General features: G+C 33.2%; 4 non-coding genes across 4 annotated transcripts; all 4 read left to right on the top strand.

Moving 5' to 3' along the window:
- Positions 1 to 2981: 2981 nt before the first annotated feature.
- On the top strand, positions 2982 to 3054 carry TRNAV-CAC (transfer RNA valine (anticodon CAC)). The gene has a single exon. It is a non-coding gene; the product is annotated as a tRNA-Val (tRNA).
- Positions 3055 to 6802: 3748 nt separating this feature from the next.
- On the top strand, positions 6803 to 6875 carry TRNAV-CAC (transfer RNA valine (anticodon CAC)). The gene has a single exon. It is a non-coding gene; the product is annotated as a tRNA-Val (tRNA).
- A 3727-nt stretch (positions 6876 to 10602) lies between these two features.
- TRNAV-CAC (transfer RNA valine (anticodon CAC)) lies at positions 10603 to 10673 on the top strand. The gene has a single exon. It is a non-coding gene; the product is annotated as a tRNA-Val (tRNA).
- A 3724-nt stretch (positions 10674 to 14397) lies between these two features.
- On the top strand, positions 14398 to 14469 carry TRNAV-CAC (transfer RNA valine (anticodon CAC)). Its single transcript has one exon. It is a non-coding gene; the product is annotated as a tRNA-Val (tRNA).
- The last annotated feature ends 2908 nt before the right edge of the window (positions 14470 to 17377 follow it).

Genomic DNA, 17377 nt, shown 5'->3' with positions numbered 1-17377 from the left:
ACTTGTTAGATCTGTGTCAAAAGTAACTATTCTAGGTTCGTTCAGAGTAGGTTCGAATTGAAATGGCGTTACTCGACACTGTTCAGAACACAAAGTCACAACAGACTCCGCCTCTGTTTCTCCGTAAGCATTGGCCATGTTTATTTACATTCAACGCGCTGGCTTTGGCGGTTTGTTTGGCAACTATTACGTCACAGTACTTTTCTTAGAGGCAAACGTAAAAACTAAAACGTTCGGATTACCGCTTAGAAAGGGCTCTTTCTGCACCAAGTTCTATGTTTCATTTATTAGCACATATTTTTTATAAAAAAATGTGAACCAGCAAAATTAATCAGTATCAGTAGTTCTTCTTTCCACATTTGTTTGATAGAGAGTACATGTCTTATGTATTATCAGTGTTTTCTCTATTTCAATTGTTACGTACGTGTTATACTTTTTTTGGACAAGTCTACGACTTATTATATTACATATACTAACTTATTACCATCTCAAGAGTAACCGGAATTTTTTCTTTTAATTTGAGCACAGTTCATTAAATATTAATATGTATTAAATTTATTTCATTTGCCAACAGGATTGATACACAAAATTTCGTTTTTTAACCCAAACGTGTTTTAATACACAGGCACAAAAAAACTACTATTTATAACAATTATAATTAATTGTTATTACATATTTACAGTTGATGGTTTATATACAACAGTATTACAAACTTCCAAAACTATCCAGAAACGTACACGAGTCAAGAGCTGAATATTTTATACACGATCCAAGTCCACGACGAGCAAATTAATTCTGAGTTCATATTCTTGCACCTCGCTTAGGCTGGCTCGGTATGATTGCAGAAATTTCGACAACTTTCGAGAACAGGCGGGACTTGCGCAATACACAGGCACGTGCAAAAACAAAATTATACAGAAGCAAGGATAAACACTATGATAAACATGTGATGGTAAATATGTTATTCTTCGGTCACGTGTGTAATTATCAAAAGTCGACTGTGAGGACATTTGACGTTCTATCCGAGAATGCGAGATTATTGTACACATTTCTGGTAATTTACTGTGCGTAACCAAATGGCTGAGTTTTCAATTTGAATAATTCTCTAATGTGGTGGTCCCAAAACCTTCTGTTTATTCTGGTTCACCTTAATTTCTTAGACAAACTTACCTTTGATCGATATTAACATTGAATATCCAGGTAAGTAATTATATTATGAATTAAATGTGACAGTTGTGCAATTCAAAGCTTTATGTCATCGTGAGAGTTGTAAAGGGGGCATAGAATTAAGTTTTCACAGTTTCACGTGACTTGACATTCCTATGAAATGCATCTCACGACGGCTGTTTTGAGTATTGTTGTTCTCTCTGTTATTTTGGTAAAAGTGTTAGCAACCATACCAGCCGTTCTGAGATACACTTTGAGTTCAAGTTTGTTTCTCGTCACCACGAATTTCCTATAAAATGTTTTTTTTAAGATATGACTGTAACCACAATGAAAAATAAAAAACAACTCTAAATTACCCATCTTTCTTCTTCCTAGAATGCTTTGAAACTGTAACTAAAAACGTTTCTTCACACTGAGTATCTTATGACTTATAATATTTTGTATCTGTTTTCTCTAATTCCATTTATTGTTTTATTGCCCTTTTGAACCACTTATAACTAAAACACACAGAGAATGTTCAGCTCAGTCGATTGCATTTATTAAATAATTCACAAGTTTGTGCACAGGCTTGCTCGAGTTCACTGTCAGTCCTTGGTAAAATTTAGGCCTTAACCTTTTACAATCACGCTTCTGACATACTACGCGTGTTTATTTATTTAAAAATGAACCAAAGAAAATAGAATAGTAACAAAAAACACCATCCCGTAATAATTATAATTTAACTGGTTCTCTAGTTATCGCATTAGCACTTTAACAAATCCATTAAATACTCTACTTGAACAGTTCAACACGTATATTCAAACTGAGTGAGCTATGTCTTTCACACCAACACGATAAAGAAGATGACTTTATACATCGTTCATTGATTAAAACATTGCATTTTTACTGGATACAAGTAAGATGAAGTAAAATATCAAAATTATATATTGGCTAACTCTGAAATAGATTACGTTAGTAGTAAGCGTGACAAGTGTATCTCACTTTCTGATTGATAGCTCCATAAACAAGGAAGATTTATGCCTGGAAATGTTATATTTCTTATGGTAATATTCGTAGTATTGTATCATCAATTTATGTTAAACTTTATACTTCAAAAAGAGGTGGTAGGTAAGTTACCAAAGATAGAAGATTTTAAGAACTTACGTCACGATTCTTATATATATTGTGAGTTCAAGATTTTATTTAAATATTTCTAGCTATTTAAGACATTGAAACTTATATAATGTAAATACATGACTTATTATCTACGTTTTTGTACCAAGATTGTTCATGCACGTAGTTATGTATTATAATTTATTTCGGACGTATGTTAACATATTAGTATTTCAAGTAACTGTAAATTTGAATTTAATTGTTCATTAACTGTTAATATGTATCAAGTGTATGTTATCTTCCAACAAGATTGACACGCACACAACCTCCTAATAGTTATTACAAATGATGGTTTACATGCAACAGTTTTATAAACTTACAGACAACATGAAGTCCAGTCTAGAACTAAATATCTTATCGACGATTCAAGTCCATTCCAGGCAAATTAATTCCGAGTTTATATTGGTTGCACCTCGTTTGAGCTGGGTCCGATTCCGCGTCGTACCAAACATGTTCGCCATTTGAGCCATGGGGGGCATTAGATTTTTACGATCAATCCCACTATCCATTGGTAAAAGAGTAGTTGGCGGTGGGTGGTGATGACTAGCTGCCTTCCCTCTTGCCTTACAGTTCTAAATTAGGGACGTCTAGCGCAGATAACCCTCTATAATTTTGCGCGAAATTAGAAAGAAACCGAACCAGTGCTAGAAAAACGTCGACGTGTTTCCGTAGTGTAGTGGTTATCACGTGCGCCTCACACGCGCCAGGTCCCCGGTTCGATTCCGGACGGAAACATCATTTTTTCCAAAAATTCGTATCAACGGGTTTAAAGTTGCTCATGTAGATGTACACTTTAGGAAGAATGGGTCTTGTGCACCTGACCCTCCTGGGTATTTAAAATTCAACATACCCACAGAGAAGAAGCGAACTGCGACAGAATGCAGCAACGTCGGTTAACTACAGTCGCAAACTTTCGAGTTCATTACCAGAGGAATCTGTAACGAATGCGAGAAATTTCCAGATGCAAATATGTCGGATAACATAGCATTTACTATACTTTCATTTTAAGATTCGTACTGTTATTTTGTAAGATTAAAACCACGATTACGTGAGTGGTTAATCAAATATCACAGTGTCTTGAGAAAGTTCGTGCATAGAAGAAAACTGTGGTGCTGATCAAAGACACCTACTCAAGCACTGAAGTTAACTGCATCAGTTCTGCACCGTTTCTCACTCTTGTGCAGTTAAAACAAACTTTATTTTTGGAAATGGTAAAATATTTCAATATCTACATGCGGCATTGTAGAGCAAAAAGGTTTAAAGTGTTAAAGCATTTACCTAATGAATTTTCAGAGAGTTTTAGATGTTTTTGAAAAATTAATATATTTCTTAGAAAGACATGCAATTCCGTTTCGTAAAACTAAAACTTTCTAGCACATTCACGAAGTATGTAAAACATTTTTTATTTCTTCTGTAAAGATAGTTGTTTTGCGTCTTTTAAAATATAGGATATTTCATTGTAAAATTTGCGATTGTTCTTGTGAAACTAAAAATATCTTAAAATTAAAATATTTCCAAGTGTTATTGTAAACAGTTGTGCCCCATGAAGCTTATCGTTTTACATGTGAATAAACTTTTTAAGTGACATTTCTTGTGAAATTTGTAGTTTTGTAAGACGAAAGAGCAAACAAATTTCATGGCTTTGTTTTGAGCATGACGGCTTTTAACCCTCACGTCCGTAGAACAGTTTTTGTGGTCGATACAAAATTATAAACGTGGGTCTATTTCTTTTGTGTGTTTTATTTCTGCAGAAAATTGATTTAAAAAAATCACCAGTTTGCTTTTGTAAAGATATACAATTTTTTTTAACTGGCTTATTTGTAAATTTTCATATTTCCACATTTGTTTGAATAAGAATACATTTCTTATGTATTATCAGTGTTTTCTCTATTTGAGTTGTTACGTACGTGTTATACTTTTTTTGGACAAGTCTACGACTTATTATATTACATATACTAACTTACTACCATCTCAAGAGTAACCGAAATTTTTTCTTTTAATTTGAGCTCAGTAGTTTATTAAATATTAATATGTATTAATTTTATTTCATTTGCCAACAGGATTAATACACGCAATTTCCTTTTTTTAACACAAACGTATTTTAATACACAGGCACAAAAAAATTACTATTTATAACAATTATAATTAATTGTTATTACATATTTACAGTTGATGGTTTATATACAACAGTATTACAAACTTCCAAAACTATCCAGAGACGTACACGAGTCTAGAGCTGAATATTTTATCCACGATCCTAGTCCACGACGAGCAAATTAATTCTGAGTTCATATTCTTGCACCTCGCTTTAGCTGGCTTGGTATGATTGCAGAAATTTCGACAACTTTCGAGAACAGGCGGGACTTGCGCAATACACAGGCACGTGCAAAAACAAAGTTATACAGAAGCAAGGATAAACACTATGATAAACATGTGATGGTAAATATGTTATTCTTCGGTCACGTGTGTAATTATCAAAAGTCGACTGTGAGGACATTTTACGTTCTATCCGAGAAAGCGAGATTATTGTACACATTTCTGGTAATTTACTGTGCGTAACCAAATGGCTGAGTTTTCAATTTGAATAATCCTCTAATGTGGTGGTCCCAAAACCTTCTGTTTATTCTGGTTCACCTTACTTTCTTAGACAAACTTACCTTTGATCGATATTAACATTGAATATCCAGGTAAGTAATTATATTATGAATTAAATGTGACAGTTGTGCAATTCAAAGTTTTATGTCATCGTGAGAGTTGTAAAGGGGGCATAGAATTAAGTTTTCACAGTTTCACGTGACTTGACATTCCTATGAAATGCATCTCACGACGGCTGTTTTGAGTATTGTTGTTCTCTCTGTTATTTTGGTAAAAGTGTTAGCAACCATACCAGCCGTTCTGAGATACACTTTGACTTCAAGTTCGTTTCTCGTCACCACGAATTTCCTATAAAATATTTTTTTTTTTTAAGATTTGTCTGTAACCACAATGAAAAATAAAAAAAAAACAACTCTAAATTACCCATCTTTCTTCTTCCTAGAATGACTTGAAACTGTAACTAAAAACGTTTCTTCACACTGAGTATCTTATGACTTATAATATTTTGTATCTTTTTTCTCTAATTCCATTTATTGTTTTATTGCCCTTTTGAACCACTTATAACTAAAACACACAGCGAATGTTCAGCTCAGTCGATTAAATTTATTAAATAATTCACCAGTTTGTGCACAGGCTTGCTCGAGTTCAGTGTCAGTCCTTGGTAAAATTTAAGCCTTAATTTTTTACAATCACGCTTCTGACATACTACGCGTGTTTATTTATTTAAAAATGAACCAAAGAAAACAGAATAGTAACAAAAAACACCATCCCGTAATAATTATAATTTAACTGGTTCTCTAGTTATCGCATTAGCACTTTAACAAATCCATTAAATACTCGACTTGAACAGTTCAACACGTATATTCAAACAGAGTGAGCTATGTCTTTCACACCAACACGATAAAGAAGATGACTTTATACATCGTTCATTGATTAAAACATTGCATTTTTACTGGATACAAGTAAGATGAAGTAAAATATCAAAATTATATATTGGCTAACTCTGAAAAAGATTACGTTAGTGGTAACCGTGACAAGTGTATCTCACTTTCTGATTGATAGCTCCATAAACAAGGAAGATTTAAGCCTGGATATGTTATATTTCTTATGGTAATATTCATAGTATTGTATCATCAATTTATGTTAAACTTTATACTTCAAAAAGAGGTGGTAGGTAAGTTACCAAAGATAGAAGATTTTAAGAACTTACGTCAAGATTCGTATATATATTGTGAGTTCAAGATTTTATATAAATATTTCTAGCTATTTAAGACATTGAAACATATATAATGTAAATACATGACTTATTATCTACGTTTTTGTACCAAGTTTGTTCATGCAAGTAGTTATGTATTATAATTTATTTCGGACGTATGTTAACATATTAGTATTTCAAGTAACTGTAAATTTGAATTTAATTGTTCATTAACTGTTAATATGTATCAAGTGTATGTTATTTTCCAACAAGATTGACACGCACACAACCTCCTAATAGTTATTACAAATGATGGTTTACATGCAAGAGTTTTATAAACTTACAGAAAACATGAAGTCTTACATCCAGTCTAGAACTAAACATCTTATCGACGATCCAAGTCCATTCCAGGCAAATTAATTCCGAGTTTTTATTGGTTGCACCTCGTTTGAGCTGGGTCCGATTCCTCGTCGTACCAAACATGCTCGCCATTTGAGCCATGGGGGGCATTAGATTTTTACGATCAATCCCACTATCCATTGGTAAAAGAGTAGTTGGCGGTGGGTGGTGATGTCTAGCTGCGTTCCCTCTTGCCTTACAGTTCTAAATTAGGGACGTCTAGCGCAGATAACCCTCTATAGTTTTGAGCGAAATTAGAAAGAAACCGAACCAGTGCTAGAAAAACGTCGACGGGTTTCCGTAGTGTAGTGGTTATCACGTGCGCCTCACACGCGCAAGGTCCCCGGTTCGATCCCGGGCGGAAACATCATTTTTTCCAAAAATTCGTATCAACGGGTTTAAAGTTGCTCATGTAGATGTACACTTTAGGAAGAATGGGTCTTGTGCAACTGACCCACCTGGGTATTTAAAATTCAACATACCCTCAAAGAAGAAGCGAACTGCGACAGAATGCAGCAACGTCGGTTAACTACAGTCGCAAACTTTCGAGTTCATTACCAGAGGAAACTGTAACGAATGCGAGAAATTTCCAGATGCAAATATGTCGGATAACATAGCATTTACTACACTTTCATTTTAAGATTCGTACTGTTATTTTGTAAGATTAAAACCACGATTACGTGAGTGGTTAATCAAATATCACAGTGTCTTGAGAAAGTTCGTGCATAGAAGAAAACTGAGGTGCTGATCAAAGACACCTACTCAAGCACTGAAGTTAACTGCATCAGTTCTGCACCGTTTCTCACTCTTGTGCAGTTAAAACAAACTTTATTTTAGGAAATGGTAAAATATTTCAATATCTACATGCGGCATTGTAGAGCAAAAAGGTTTAAAGTGTTAAAGCATTTACCTAATGAATTTTCAGAGAGTTTTAGATATTTTTGAAAAATTAATATATTTCTTCGAAAGACATGCAATTCCGTTTCGTAAAACTAAAACTTTCTAGCACATTCACGAAGTGTGTAAAACATTTTTTATTTCTTCTGTAAAGATAGTTGTTTTGCGTCTTTTAAAATATAGGATATTTCATTGTAAAATTTGCGATTGTTTTTGTGAAACTAAAAATATCTTAAAATTAAAATATTTCCAAGTGTTATTGTAAACAGTTGTGCTCCATGAAGCTTATCGTTTTACATGTGAATAAAATTTTTAAGTGACATTTCTTGTGAAATTTGTAGTTTTGTAAGACGAAAGAGCAAACACATTTCATGGTTTTGTTTTTAGCTTGACGGATTATAACCCTCACGTCCGTAGAACAGTTTTTGTGGTCGATACAAAATTATAAACGTGGGTCTAATTCCTTTGTGTGTTTTATTTCTGCAGAAAATTGATTTAAAAAATCACCAGTTTGCTTTTGTAAAGATATACAATTTTTTTTAACTGGCTTATTTGTAAATTTTCATATTTCCACATTTGTTTGATAGAGAATACATTTCTTATGTATTATCAGTGTTTTCTCTATTTGAGCTGTTACGTACGTGTTATACTTTTTTTGGACAAGTCTACGACTTATTATATTACATATACTAACTTACTACCATCTCAAGAGTATCCGGAATTTTTTCTTTTAAGTTGAGCTCAGTAGTTCATTAAATATTAATATGTATTAATTTTATTTCATTTGCCAACAGGATTGATACACACAATTTCTTTTTTTAACACAAACGTATTTTAATACACAGGCACAAAAAAATACTATTTATAACAATTATAATTAATTGTTATTACATATTTACAGTTGATGGTTTATATACAACAGTATTACAAACTTCCAAAACTATCCAGAAACGTACACGAGTCTAGAGCTGAATATTTTATCCACGATCCAAGTCCACGACGAGCAAATTAATTCTGAGTTCATATTCTTGCACCTCGCATAGGATGGCTTGGTATGATTGCAGAAATTTCGACAACTTTCGAGAACAGGCGGGACTTGCGCAATACACAGGCACGTGCAAAAACAAAATTATACAGAAGCAAGGATAAACACTATGATAAACAAGTGATGGTAAATATGTTATTCTTCGGTCACGTGTGTAATTATCAAAAATCGACTGTGAGGACATTTGACGTACTATCTGAGAATGCCAGATTATTGTACACATTTCTGGTGATTTACTGTGCGTAACCAAATGGCTGAGTTTTCAATTTGAATAATCCTCTAATGTGGTGGTCCCAAAACCTTCTGTTTATTCTGGTTCACCTTACTTTCTTAGACAAACTTACCTTTGATCGATTTTAACATTGAATATCCAGGTAAGTAATTATATTATTAATTAAATGTGACAGTTGTGCAATTCAAAGTTTTGTGTCATCGTGAGAGTTGTGAAGGAGGCATAGAAAAAAGTTTTCACAATTTCACGTGACTTGACATTCCTATGAAATGCATCTCACGACGGCTGTTTTGAGTATTGTTGTTCTCTCTGTTATTTTGGTAAAAGTGTTAGCAACCATACCAGCCCTTCTGAGATACACTTTGACTTCAAGTTCGTTTCTCGTCACCACGAATTTCCTATAAAATGTTTTTTTTTTAAGATTTGACTGTAACCACAATGAAAAATAAAAAACAACTCTAAATTACCCATCTTTCTTCTTCCTAGAATGACTTGAAACTGTAACTAAAACGTTTCTTCACCCTGAGTATCTTATGACTTAAAATATTTTGTATCTTTTTTTTAATTCCATTTATTGTTTTATTGCCCTTTTGAACCACTTATAACTAGAAGACACAGCGAATGTTCAGCTCAGGGATTGCATTTATTAAATAATTCACCAGTTTGTTCACAGGCTTGCTCGAGTTCAGTGTCAGTCCTTGGTAAAATTTAAGCCTAAACCTTTTACAATCACGGTTCTGACATACTACGCGTGTTTATTTATTTAAAAATGAACCAAAGAAAACAGAATAGTAACAAAAAACACCATCCCGTAATAATTATAATTTAACTGGTTCTCTAGTTATCGCATTAGCACTTTAACAAATCCATTAAATACTCTACTTGAACAGTTCAACACGTATATTCAAATTGAGTGAGCTATGTCTTTCACACAAAACGATAAAGAAGATTACTTTATACATCGTTCATTGATTAAAACATTGCATTTTTAGTGGATACAAGTAAGATGAAGTAAAATATCAAAATTATATATTGGCTAACTCTGAAATAGATTACGTTAGTGGTAAGCGTGACAAGTGTATCTCACTTTCTGATTGATAGCTCCATAAACAAGGAAGATTTAAGCCTGGAAATGTTATATTTCTTATGGTAATATTCATTGTATTGTATCATCAATTTATGTTAAACTTTATACTTCAAAAAGAGGTGGTAGGTAAGTTACCAAAAATAGAAGATTTTAAAAACTTACGTCACCATTCTTATATATATTGTGAGTTCAAGATTTTATTTAAATATTTCTTGCTATTTAGGACATTGAAACTTATATAATGTAAATACATGACTTATTATCTACGTTTTTGTACCAAGTTTGTTCATGCACGTAGTTATGTATTTTAATTTATTTCGGACGTATGTTAACATATTAGTATTTCAAGTAACTGTAAATTTGAATTTAATTGTTCATTAACTGTTAATATGTATCAAGTGTATGTTATTTTCCAACAAGATTGACACGCACACAACCTCCTAATAGTTATTACAAATGATGGTTTACATGCAACAGTTTTATAAACTTACAGACAACATGAAGTCCAGTCTAGAACTAAATATCTTATCGACGATCCAAGTCCATTCCAGGCAAATTAATTCCGAGTTTTTATTGGTTGCACCTCGTTTGAGCTGGGTCCGATTCCTCGTCGTACCAAACATGCTCGCCATTTGAGCCATGGGGGGCATTAGATTTTTACGATCAATCCCACTATCCATTGGTAAAAGAGTAGTTGGCGGTGGGTGGTGATGACTAGCTGCCTTCCCTCTTGCCTTACAGTTCTAAATTAGGGACGTCTAGCGCAGATAACCCTCTATAGTTTTGCGCGAAATTAGAAAGAAACCGAACCAGTGCTAGAAAAACGTCGACGGGTTTCCGTAGTGTAGTGGTTATCACGTGCGCCTCACACGCGCAAGGTCCCAGTTCGATCCCGGCGGAAACATCATTTTTTCCAAAAATTCGTATCAACGGGTTTAAAGTTGCTCATGTAGATGTACACTTTAGGAAGAATGGGTCTTGTGCACCTGACCCTCCTGGGTATTTAAAATTCAACATACCCACAGAGAAGAAGCGAACTGCGACAGAATGCAGCAACGTCGGTTAACTACAGTCGCAAACTTTCGAGTTCATTACCAGAGGAAACTGTAACGAATGCGAGAAATTTCCAGATGCAAATATGTCGGATAACATAGCATTTACTATACTTTCATTTTAAGATTCGTACTGTTATTTTGTAAGATTAAAACCACGATTACGTGAGTGGTTAATCAAATATCACAGTGTCTTGAGAAAGTTCGTGCATAGAAGAAAACTGTGGTGCTGATCAAAGACACCTACTCAAGCACTGAAGTTAACTGCATCAGTTCTGCACCGTTTCTCACTCTTGTGCAGTTAAAACAAACTTTATTTTAGGAAATGGTAAAATATTTCAATATCTACATGCGGCATTGTAGAGCAAAAAGGTTTAAAGTGTTAAAGCATTTACCTAATGAATTTTCAGAGAGTTTTAGATATTTTGAAAAATTAATATATTTCTTCGAAAGACATGCAATTCCGTTTCGTAAAACTAAAACTTTCTAGCACATTCACGAAGTATGTAAAACATTTTTATTTCTTCTGTAAAGATAGTTGTTTTGCGTCTTTTAAAATATAGGATATTTCATTGTAAAATTTGCGATTGTTTTTGTGAAACTAAAAATATCTTAAAATTAAAATATTTTCAAGTGTTATTGTAAACAGTTGTGCCCCATGAAGCTTATCGTTTTACATGTGAATAAAATTTTAAGTGACATTTCTTGTGAAATTTGTAGTTTTGTAAGACGAAAGAGCAAACAAATTTCATGGCTTTGTGTTGAGCATGACGGCTTATAACCCTCACGTCCGTAGAACAGTTTTTGTGGTTGATACAAAATTATAAACGTGGTTCTTTTTCTTTTGTGTGTTTTATTTCTGCAGAAAATTGATTTAAAAAATCACCAGTTTGCTTTTGTAAAGATATACAATTTTTTTTAACTGGCTTATTTGTAAATTTTCATATTTCCACATTTGTTTGATAGAGAATACATTTCTTATGTATTATCAGTGTTTTCTCTATTTGAGTTGTTACGTACGTGTTATACTTTTTTTGGACAAGTCTACGACTTATTATATTACATATACTAACTTACTACCATCTCAAGAGTAACCGGAATTTTTTCTTTTAAGTTGAGCTCAGTAGTTCATTAAATATTAATATGTATTAATTTTATTTCATTTGCCAACAGGATTGATACACACAATTTCTTTTTTTAACCCAAACGTGTTTTAATACACAGGCACAAAAAAACTACTATTTATAACAATTATAATTAATTGTTATTACATATTACAGTTGATGGTTTATATACAACAGTATTACAAACTTCCAAAACTATCCAGAAACGTACACGAGTCTAGAGCTGAATATTTTATCCACGATCCAAGTCCACGACGAGCAAATTAATTCTGAGTTCATATTCTTGCACCTCGCTTAGGCTGGCTTGGTATGATTGCAGAAATTTCGACAACTTTCGAGAACAGGCGGGACTTGCGCAATACACAGGCACGTGCAAAAACAAAATTATACAGAAGCAAGGATAAACACTATGATAAACATGTGATGGTAAATATGTTATTCTTCGGTCACGTGTGTAATTATCAAAAGTCGACTGTGAGGACATTTGACGTTCTATCCGAGAATGCGAGATTATTGTACACATTTCTGGTAATTTACTGTGCGTAACCAAATGGCTGAGTTTTCAATTTGAATAATCCTCTAATGTGGTGGTCCCAAAACCTTCTGTTTATTCTGGTTCACCTTACTTTCTTAGACAAACTTACCTTTGATCGATATTAACATTGAATATCCAGGTAAGTAATTATATTATGAATTAAATGTGACAGTTGTGCAATTCAAAGTTTTATGTCATCGTGAGAGTTGTAAAGGAGGCATAGAATAAAGTTTTCACAGTTTCACGTGACTTGACATTCCTATGAAATGCATCTCACGACGGCTGTTTTGAGTATTGTTGTTCTCTCTGTTATTTTGGTAAAAGTGTTAGCAACCATACCAGCCGTTCTGAGATACACTTTGACTTCAAGTTCGTTTCTCGTCACCACGAATTTCCTATAAAATGTTTTTTTTAAGATTTGACTGTAACCACAATGAAAAATAAAAAACAACTCTAAATTACCCATCTTTCTTCTTCCTAGAATGACTTGAAACTGTAACTAAAAACGTTTCTTCACCCTGAGTATCTTATGACTTATAATATTTTGTATCTTTTTTTTCTAATTCCATTTATTGTTTTATTGCCCTTTTGAACCACTTATAACTAGAACACAGAGCGAATGTTCAGCTCAGTCGATTGCATTTATTAAATAATTCACCAGTTTGTGCACAGGCTTGCTCGAGTTCAGTGTCAGTCCTTGGTAAAATTTAAGCCTAAACCTTTTACAATCACGCTTCTGACATACTACGCGTGTTTATTTATTTAAAAATGAACCAAAGAAAACAGAATAGTAACAAAAAACACCATCCCGTAATAATTATAATTTAACTGGTTCTCTAGTTATCGCATTAGCACTTTAACAAATCCATTAAATACTCTACTTGAACAGTTCAACACGTATATTCAAACTGAGTGAGCTATGTCTTTCACACCAAAACGATAAAAAAGATGACTTTATACATCGTTCATTGATTAAAACATTGAATTTTTAGTGGATACAAGTAAGATGAAGTAAAATATCAAAATTATATATTGGCTAACTCTGAAATAGATTACGTTAGTGGTAAGCGTGACAAGTGTATCTCACTTTCTGATTGATAGCTCCATAAACAAGGAAGATTTAAGCCTGGAAATGTTATATTTCTTATGGTAATATTCATAGTATTGTATCATCAATTTATGTTAAACTTTATACTTCAAAAAAAGGTGGTAGGTAAGTTACCAAAGATAGAAGATTTTAAGAACTTACGTCACGATTCTTATATATATTGTGAGTTCAAGATTTTATTTAAATATTTCTTGCTATTTAGGACATTGAAACTTATATAATGTAAATACATGACTTATTATCTACGTTTTTGTACCAAGTTTGTTCATGCACGTAGTTATGTATTTTAATTTATTTCGGACGTATGTTAACATATTAGTATTTCAAGTAACTGTAAATTTGAATTTAATTGTTCATTAACTGTTAATATGTATCAAGTGTATGTTATTTTCCAACAAGATTGACACGCACACAACCTCCTAATAGTTATTACAAATGATGGTTTACATGCAACAGTTTTATAAACTTACAGACAACATGAAGTCCAGTCTAGAACTAAATATCTTATCGACGATCCAAGTCCATTCCAGGCAAATTAATTCCGAGTTTATATTGGTTGCACCTCGTTTGAGCTGGGTCCGATTCCCGTCGTACCAAACATGCTCGCCATTTGAGCCATGGGGGCATTAGATTTTACGATCAATCCCACTATCCATTGGTAAAAGAGTAGTTGGCGGTGGGTGGTGATGTCTAGCTGCCTTCCCTCTTGCCTTACAGTTCTAAATTAGGGACGTCTAGCGCAGATAACCCTCTATAGTTTTGCGCGAAATTAGAAAGAAACCGAACCAGTGCTAGAAAAACGTCGACGGGTTTCCGTAGTGTAGTGGTTATCACGTGCGCCTCACACGCGCAAGGTCCCCGGTTCGATCCTGGCGGAAACATCATTTTTCCAAAATTCGTATCAACGGGTTTAAAGTTGCTCATGTAGATGTACACTTTAGGAAGAATGGGTCTTGTGCACCTGACCCACCTGGGTATTTAAAATTCAACATACCCTCAAAGAAGAAGCGAACTGCGACAGAATGCAGCAACGTCGGTTAACTACAGTCGCAAACTTTCGAGTTCATTACCAGAGGAAACTGTAACGAATGCGAGAAATTTCCAGATGCAAATATGTCGGATAACATAGCATTTACTATACTTTCATTTTAAGATTCGTACTGTTATTTTGTAAGATTAAAACCACGATTACGTGAGTGGTTAATCAAATATCACAGTGTCTTGAGAAAGTTCGTGCATAGAAGAAAACTGTGGTGCTGATCAAAGACACCTACTCAAGCACTGAAGTTAACTGCATCAGTTCTGCACCGTTTCTCACTCTTGTGCAGTTAAAACAAACTTTATTTTAGGAAATGGTAAAATATTTCAATATCTACATGCGGCATTGTAGAGCAAAAAGGTTTAAAGTGTTAAAGCATTTACCTAATGAATTTTCAGAGAGTTTTAGATATTTTGAAAAATTAATATATTTCTTCGAAAGACATGCAATTCCGTTTCGTAAAACTAAAACTTTCTAGCACATTCACGAAGTGTGTAAAACATTTTTATTTCTTCTGTAAAGATAGTTGTTTTGCGTCTTTTAAAATATAGGATATTTCATTGTAAAATTTGCGATTGTTTTTGTGAAACTAAAAATATCTTAAAATTAAAATATTTCCAAGTGTTATTGTAAACAGTTGTGCCCCATGAAGCTTATCGTTTTACATGTGAATAAAATTTTTAAGTGACATTTCTTGTGAAATTTGTAGTTTTGTAAGACGAAAGAGCAAACACATTTCATGGCTTTGTTTTTAGCTTGACGGATTATAACCCTCACGTCCGTAGAACAGTTTTTGTGGTCGATACAAAATTATAAACGTGGTTCTATTTCTTTTGTGTGTTTTATTTCTGCAGAAAATTGATTTAAAAAATCACCAGTTTGCTTTTGTAAAGATATACAATTTTTTTTTAACTGGCTTATTTGTAAATTTTCATATTTCCACATTTGTTTGATAGAGAATACATTTCTTATGTATTATCAGTGTTTTCTCTATTTGAGTTGTTACGTACGTGTTATACTTTTTTTGGACAAGTCTACGACTTATTATATTACATATACTAACTTACTACCATCTCAAGAGTAACCGGAATTTTTTCTTTTAAGTTGAGCTCAGTAGTTCATTAAATATTAATATGTATTAATTTTATTTCATTTGCCAACAGGATTGATACACACAATTTCTTTTTTTAACACAAACGTATTTTAATACACAGGCACAAACAATTACTATTTATAACAATTATAATTAATTGTTATTACATTTACAGTTGATGGTTTATATACAACAGTATTACAAACTTCCAAAACTATCCAGAAACGTACACGAGTCTAGAGCTGAATATTTTATCCACGATCCAAGTCCACGACGAGCAAATTAATTCTGAGTTCATATTCTTGCACCTCGCTTAGGCTGGCTTGGTATGATTGCAGAAATTTCGACAACTTTCGAGAAGAGGCGGGACTTGCGCAATACACAGGCACGTGCAAAAACAAAATTATACAGAAGCAAGGATAAACACTATGATAAACATGTGATGGTAAATATGTTATTCTTCGGTCACGTGTGTAATTATCAAAAGTCGACTGTGAGGACATTTGACGTTCTATCCGAGAATGCGAGATTATTGTACACATTTCTGGTAATTTACTGTGCGTAACCAAATGGCTGAGTTTTCAATTTGAATAATCCTCTAATGTGGTGGTCCCAAAACCTTCTGTTTATTCTGGTTCACCTTACTTTCTTAGACAAACTTACCTTTGATCGATATTAACATTGAATATCCAGGTAAGTAATTATATTATGAATTAAATGTGACAGTTGTGCAATTCAAAGCTTTATGTCATCGTGAGAGTTGTAAAGGGGTCATAGAATTAAGTTTTCACAGTTTCACGTGACTTGACATTCCTATGAAATGCATCTCACGACGGCTGTTTTGAGTATTGTTGTTCTCTCTGTTATTTTGGTAAAAGTGTTAGCAACCATACCAGCCGTTCTGAGATACACTTTGACTTCAAGTTCGTTTCTCGTCACCACGAATTTCCTATAAAATGTTTTTTTTAAGATTTGACTGTAACCACAATGAAAAATAAAAAACAACTCTAAATTACCCATCTTTCTTCTTCCTAGAATGACTTGAAACTGTAACTAAAAACGTTTCTTCACCCTGAGTATCTTATGACTTATAATATTTTGTATCTTTTTTTTCTAATTCCATTTATTGTTTTATTGCCCTTTTGAACCACTTATAACTAGAGCACACAGCGAATGTTCAGCTCAGTCGATTGCATTTATTAAATAATTCACCAGTTTGTGCACAGGCTTGCTCGAGTTCAGTGTCAGTCCTTGGTAAAATTTAAGCCTTTACCTTTTACAATCACGCTTCTGACATACTACGCGTGTTTATTTATTTAAAAATGAACCAAAGAAAACAGAATAGTAACAAAAAAACACCATCCCGTAATAATTATAATTTAACTGGTTCTCTAGTTATCGCATTAGCACTTTAACAAATCCATTAAATACTCTACTTGAACAGTTCAACACGTATATTCAAATTGAGTGAGCTATGTCTTTCACACCAAAACGATAAAGAAGATTACTTTATACATCGTTCATTGATTAAAACATTGCATTTTTACTGGATACAAGTAAGATGAAGTAAAATATCAAAATTATATATTGGCTAACTCTGAAATAGATTACGTTAGTGGTAAGCGTGACAAGTGTATCTCACTTTCTGATTGATAGC

The sequence above is a fragment of the Tachypleus tridentatus genome, chromosome 13 (genome assembly GCF_004210375.1).
Source record: "Tachypleus tridentatus isolate NWPU-2018 chromosome 13, ASM421037v1, whole genome shotgun sequence".
Classification (NCBI taxonomy): Eukaryota; Metazoa; Arthropoda; class Merostomata; order Xiphosura; family Limulidae; genus Tachypleus; species Tachypleus tridentatus.
The sequence above is the reverse complement of the archived record's forward strand: the minus strand, read 5'-3'. Positions and strand labels throughout refer to the sequence as shown.